Genomic DNA, 6930 nt, shown 5'->3' with positions numbered 1-6930 from the left:
AACTTTTATTTTTAATTAACAAGGCAGGCAGTGCAGGGCTGCCGTACAGCATCTGGGTGGGAGGGAGTCACCCCTTGAAGCAAGCTGACATTGCTGCCATCAGGCAGGGGATGAGGTGTGGGCGGAGCCACCAGCACTGATTGGGAGTTGGGGAGGGCACAGTGATGCATTTTGCCCATCACCTTTAGCCTAGCATGGAGGGGCAGTGGAAAATGACAATGCCCCTCCATTGAAGACCCACCACAACCATACTTACCGAAATTTGGGCAGCTCCCGCCGGGAAGGGGCTGCCAGGTCGCTGCAGCAAGGAGGGTGGGGGCGGTTTGAGCAGGCGGAGCGGTAGCGCACTGACACGATCACTTCATTGCATCCCTGCCCCCTGATTTATAACGCCAATAGTACTGGCATTATAAAGTGGGGGGCAGGGCTATGATGACACAATTCAGCACGAATCACATCATCCCACCTCCAGACAGCACACTTTCATGTCGATCACGGGGAGGGTCGCAGGGGGCCGGCCGCCATTCTGGGGGACTTGCCTACTCTTGCGGGGTGCTGGGAGCGGCACCCGATTTTCGGGTGGCAGTCCCGGGAGAGTAGGCAAGTATAACCACAACTAGTCACACACACTAAAGTGTGATTGCACTGTTACTTCTTCTAGCCCTGCTCTCTTTCCTTCACATTAGCCTTTCTGCCTCTCCATTTATATGTATTTCTCCATGTCCCCCCTCAGAATTCTGTATGTCTCCATGTGCTTCTCCTCCTACCAGCAGTGTGGGACAGTTGGGAGGTATCTTTTAGCCTCAAGAAATGTCTCAAGACAGGTGTCTATAAATCTGCATGCTGCATTCCTCCCAACTATCCTGATTTAGGCATGGCAGTCCTAATTATCAGGAAGCATGTCCCCAATGATTGACGCCGTTTCAAAGGCATCTGTGCAGAGTGTTAAAGTGGTGAGTGATCAATCATGTAGTCTTTAGTATAATTGCTATTATTTGGCTTCTTGGTCAAAGTCATAAGCATCTGTCTTACGAAAGAGATAGTGGTTGTAGTTGACTTATCTGTTTACTGGGTACTTCTGTAAATATGAAGCCTCTAGAGAGGTATTGCATTATGTCCATGTATACAATTTTCAGTAGTAAAGATTGTTATTATTATTATTATTATTCATAATAATAATAACAAACAAAGATTATTATTCTTTCAAGGAATATCAGGATGTGGGTAAACCCAGGCAAGTAATGTAGTAGTGTTATACAGCATCTCCTTTTTGATATGAGAAAGTCTAGGGGGGATATCCAATTAGACCCGATATATTTTCGGGTTTTTCACCCGTTTTTTAATCCTGGTATCCTATTTGTTCCGCCAAACAAACAGGATTTTTCAAGCGAAAACACATAGGATCCGTGATAAATTCACGAACATATGTGTTTTCGCATTTGCAGTAGCGAAAACACAGCACTTTTCGGGGATACATTTTTGGGACACATCAGGTCCTGAAAAAAAAACCCTGATAAGTGTTGGCAACAACGGACTTTGGGGCTATTTTAATACCACCCTATGATAGTAGCCTCATCTCCAAAACATAAAACAAAACACTAAACAGAAAGTGAACATAATACCAGCAAAAGATGAATCACTATTATTAGTTTGTACAGTTTGATGTGGTCAGGTGGTCTGCCATGTTTCACAATGCATTGGAGCTAGCATATGAGACCAATCATAGAACTTTGTTGATTGGTTTTGTTGAAGAGTGGACCCTATAACAAATACCCATATGGACCATAATTTCTCAGATTCAGATAACTGTTCTATTATAGATATTTTCCATTTTTATTGCACCAGACCCACTAAAATGTATTAATGATTTTCAATCTTTCTTTATCCATATGTGTAAAGCACTTGAATAAAGATGTGTTCAATCATTTACCTTGCACGGCTCCTCCTAAAGAAAGTGGTCCACTCCAAACACCTTTGGGTGGCCAAGTTCTGGAAAGCTACACATTTTGGAGCTTAGTAAATTTGCCAACTTAGCAGTACAAGTCGTGCCACACATAACGCGGGAGCTCCGTGTGACTCGGTAGCGCAGAGCGTCTTTTCTTGCTTCTTTTTACCTTTCAATGCATCTTATTCGCACAGCCAATACCAATAGATAGCACAAACAGCTTCTTCTGATTAAAATGATATGCAGCATGCCTATATTCTGTATGTGACTGCAAGTGTATCTGCATACTAAACGCTACGTTACAGTGTTACAGTCGCTGATACTGTAACGTAGCATTTCGCATACAGATACATCCACACTCGCTCACAGAACATAGGCATGCTGCATCATTTTAATCAGCAGAAGCTGCTTGTGCTATCTATTCACAATGTAAAAAGACGCACAGAAAGATGCTCGGCGCTACCGAGTCACGCCAAGGCATGGCATGACTAGAAGGGCTGTTTAACGCGCAAGGAGGCTAGATGTATGTGGACCCATCTGTACTGTACCTCTACTATATGTTGTGATTTATCCTTCTTAAATCCTGTGGCTAGATATAGATCACTGGGGCACATCATTAAGCATTACATAAGCTGACATTAATAGTCACCTTAAATTCATAGTGGCAGTCATTCTCTTGCAGTAGTATATTTAACAACTATTGTTTCTAGCTATTAAATAGCTTTTGCACTGTATTATTTGTTATCTGGTTAGATCAATAATGAATAGGATGACAGTCAATAGTTCGACACCAGATGGTCGACATGCAAAAGGTCAACATGGACGAAAGGTTAACAGGTACAAAAGGTCGACTGACAAAAGGTCAACAGTGCAATAGGTTGACATGGTTAAAAGGTTGACAGGTTCAAATAGTCGACACACCAATGGTAAACATGAAATTGGTCGAAACACTTTCTATGTTTTTTTTCAACATTTTTACGGATAGGGTGAGTTTAGACACTTGGGGAAGGGATAGGATTAGACTGTCGGAGGGGATGATTAGGGTTAGGCATTAGGGGGAGGGCTAGGGTTAGGTTTAGGCACTAGAGCGAGGATTAGGGTTAAATTACAAAATTAAATGTGTTGACCATTTGTGTATTGACTATTTGAACCTGCCAACCTTTTAACCCTGTCTGCACTGTGGACCTTTTGTCAATCGACCTTTTGTACCTGTTGATCTATTACATTTTGACCACCTGGTGTCGACCTATTGACTGTCAACCTTTACATTGTTGATCTTCTATACCACATCCATTTCACGCAGGAGAACGGAGGGAGAGTGTGTGGGACTGTGGGCTGGAGCACTGTAATATAAAAAATGCCATAAGGGCACCATTAGGACTAGGTAGGAGTGCACATAGTTTTTAAGTAGTAGCTGGAGTTGGTGCCTGGCAGAAAGGGACAGGGTGACTCAGGCATCCTCATTGTTAGTGTGCTTGTGTAACTTGTCACACACTGACTGCCCACTCACACACTGCAGTGCAAACAAACAAGCTACTGTCTGTGTGTGGTGGTGGTGTGCTTTTTTTTTATTTGTTTGTGAAAAATGAACCTGCACCTTTTTTGCCCTATGAACTATATCACTGCAGAATACTATTATATATATTGTTTATTTGTCCAAAAAAATCACTACTGTGCTTGAGGCTGCTGCACCCTAAGAAGACCTCTCGGTTTTACAATATGCAAAAATGTTCTTTCCTATTGTTGTCTAAAACAAAAAGAGTATGTTTTCAGACAAGTGACACAGCTTATATTACTGTGTGGTGGTATCCCCCCATTCTGCACCACAAAACAATTCTCACAAAGACCTATTCCTCCAAGGGTGTGAGAACAATTACCAGTGTTGTTTGTGTCTAAAAAACACAAAGAAATTGGTGCAAAAAACTTGCATAATGTGTCAACCTTGTGTCATCCTGTAAGTGATTGTGTGTGCAGTGGTGTCCCCCTCATCTGCACCCCAAAACAATTCACAAAAAAACCTGCTTCTCCAAGTGTGTGAAAACAATTGCAAATGTTTGTGTAAAAAAAATGGTATGTGGTGTTCCCTCCCATCATCTGTACCCCAAAATAATCCTCTAGTGTAGTAAAATAATTTTTTGGCTGATGTTAAATAAAAATCTTGGTCAATTAAGGTGGTCCAATTAAGCTTCATTTTGAAAACATTTTTCCTTTAGTATAAAATTTAGCAGTCATTTTGATACATGAAATCGATATGTAAAGCACACAAGACAAAATATTATTTTGCTTATTAATCATACTTGTGAAATAAATTAAACAAAATGCCTGCAAATGGAAAGTTTTTAGTGCTCAAACTCATTCACAGATAGTGAATTAATTAATCAATCAATCAATCAATGCTTTACCAGGCTTCCAATAAATAGTACTTCACCTCCATTTACCTGTGCTGGCCTCGGGTCTCTGATCTAGATCTTGATTAATGAAAACATTCTATAGCACTGTATAATTTAAACTTTATATTAAACTACCATCCTGGCTGCCGCTGCAGTTTCCTAGATGTGCTACTGTAAACTGCCATGTGTATGTGCCGCTGCTCTGTTGCTTAGTTTAGCCAGTCAGCTAGTTGCAGCCTTTGGCAAATATGGGTGAACACAATATTGTGAACTGTGAGGTGGTCAACATTGACTGGAAATTAATATTATTGAGGTTAATAATACTGTAGGAACAAAGACAGGCCTAAAAAACATGATTTTAGCTGTTTAAATATATTTTTGCAGAAATTCAGATCCAAAACCAAAACACTTGAGGGTGGTTTAGGCAAAACCAAATCTTTCAGGGTGGTTTTGGCAAAAACAAGCGGTCAGATGATATCTCTGATAATAGAGTGGATGAGAGGCAGAATGCGGAGCAAGCTGGTGAGCTACCTTGCGGCCTGGTTTACTGGAACCACTGTCTACTAGTCCACTGTCAAACAGTCTACTAGGGGAGAACTGAGAGCCTGGAATGGATGCTGGAGCTTGCTGTATATAGCGCACAGCTTGGAATGGATGCTGGAGCTTGTGTATAGTGCACAGCTTGGAATGGATGCTGGAACTTGCTGTATATAGCGCACAGCTTGGAATGGATGGTGGAACTTGCTGTGTATAGTGCACTGCTTGTAATGGATGCAGGCGCTTGTGTATAGTGCACAGCTTCGAATGGATGCTGGAGCTTGTGTATAGTGTACAGCTTGAAATGGATACTGAAACTTGCTGTAAATAGCGCTCTGCCTGCAATGTATGCTGGAACTGCAAGCAATGACGCGTAAATCTCCAACAATCAGAGATGTACACAAAGCATCCGGTTTGCGTATATTTCTGAATCAGGCCCCAAGTCATCACAATGAGGAGCGGACTGGATGCAGACACACTGAAGGCAAGATTTAGAGATGGACCCAATGCTAATGTTTTTGCAGTTGACTGATGTTTCTTCTACTGTACATGAGTTTGAGTCGTACTGCACGTGTCACAATTTTGGGTCTAATTCAGATATGTAAGCTGTTCTAATATTTATGCAGTTGAGCAATTATTGGTGAACTGCACAATGCATATGCACCAAGCCTCCTCTGTGTTCCTGCAGGCATACCTTCAAGGATCGCAGTGTGATTGACAAAAAGGCACCATTTTTGGGTTGGAAACAGGGGAGTGGTCGGCAAAATGCAGGTATGCTAGTGCCATTTTAGGGGCGGGTTGCAGCAGTCATCTGCAGTCACCTACATAAGTTGGTTCCTGCATCTCAGTTCATGCACCCATGTTGCATGATTACTCACATGGTCGATTATCATAGAACCTGAATATAGGCTGCAAACGTGTAGGCAGGTGCGGTGCTGTTAGCGATGGCTCCAGTGGGTGTCTCAGTGCTGTTTGGGGAGAGTGCTATTTTACAAACATTCACTCCGCATAGGAAAATGCAGCTGCGATTGCAACACCATACTGTACATCTCTGAATCAGAGCATGTGTACTGGAGTCAGTCTCAGTGAGGATTTCAGGGTGATTGACAGCTGGAGCATTTTTTAAGGGTGATTGACAGTTGGAGCATTTATTGAAGGTAACGGGGACACGCAGACATGTCATGACCATTTTGGAGACTTGTCTCAGCCTGCGACTTTAATCCCGTATGCAGTTGCGAAGGCCCAGGAGTCTCAGTTCCGACGCCCATTCTGAGTAATCATAGGGTATGCAGAAATTCGATGATGTGACTGGTGTGACCGATGTGTGACCAATGATTGTGTTTTTGTACTCAAGCAGCGCATCTGACATGCCATTGGTTGGCGTCTCAATACAAGTCCTGTGGGCTGATTCGGGCATGCACAGTAGAGAATTCACGGGAACACGGCGCGGGCGCCATATTCCCGGAGACCTGCGCATGCGTAGTAAACTCTAGCACAATACCAATTTACTGTACCGCCAGAGAGGAGGGGGCCTGATCAGAGCCTGCACAAAGCCCCATCCTCTCTTAAACCACTACTGCTGCTACTACTACCAATACAACCACATACTGGACCTCATTCAGACACGGTCGCAAGCGCTGAGTGCTCGCAACCGGGTCGATGTTTAGGCCGTGCGCACGCGCAGCGGCAGCACTGCGCTTGTGCGCAAGCCCCGGAGCGAGAGAGAAATTCTCTCGCTCCGGAGCTCACTACAAAAGGGGGGGCTGTTTTGTAGGTGTGGCGGGGGGGGGGGTGGTTTCACAAACGGAGGCATTCCTTAAGGAACGCCTCCCATTTTGTGGGTGGCCGCACTGACATCAGTCAGTGGGGAGCTTCCTGCTCGACCAGAGCAGGAAGCTCCCTGGGGCTTGCGGTTCCCGAGACCCAACCTTAGGGTCTCATCGCAAGTCCCGATGGTCACGATGGTCTTGACCATTGCGACCATCAACCTGGTCGGTCGCTAAAGCTGTGGGTGGTAACCCACAGCTTAGCTAGCGACCAGGAGGCCGCACTTGAAAA

The sequence above is a fragment of the Taudactylus pleione genome, unplaced genomic scaffold (assembly GCF_031769625.1).
Source record: "Taudactylus pleione unplaced genomic scaffold, aTauple2 ptg001021l, whole genome shotgun sequence".
Classification (NCBI taxonomy): domain Eukaryota; kingdom Metazoa; phylum Chordata; class Amphibia; order Anura; family Myobatrachidae; genus Taudactylus; species Taudactylus pleione.
Note: the sequence above shows the minus strand (reverse complement) of the source record.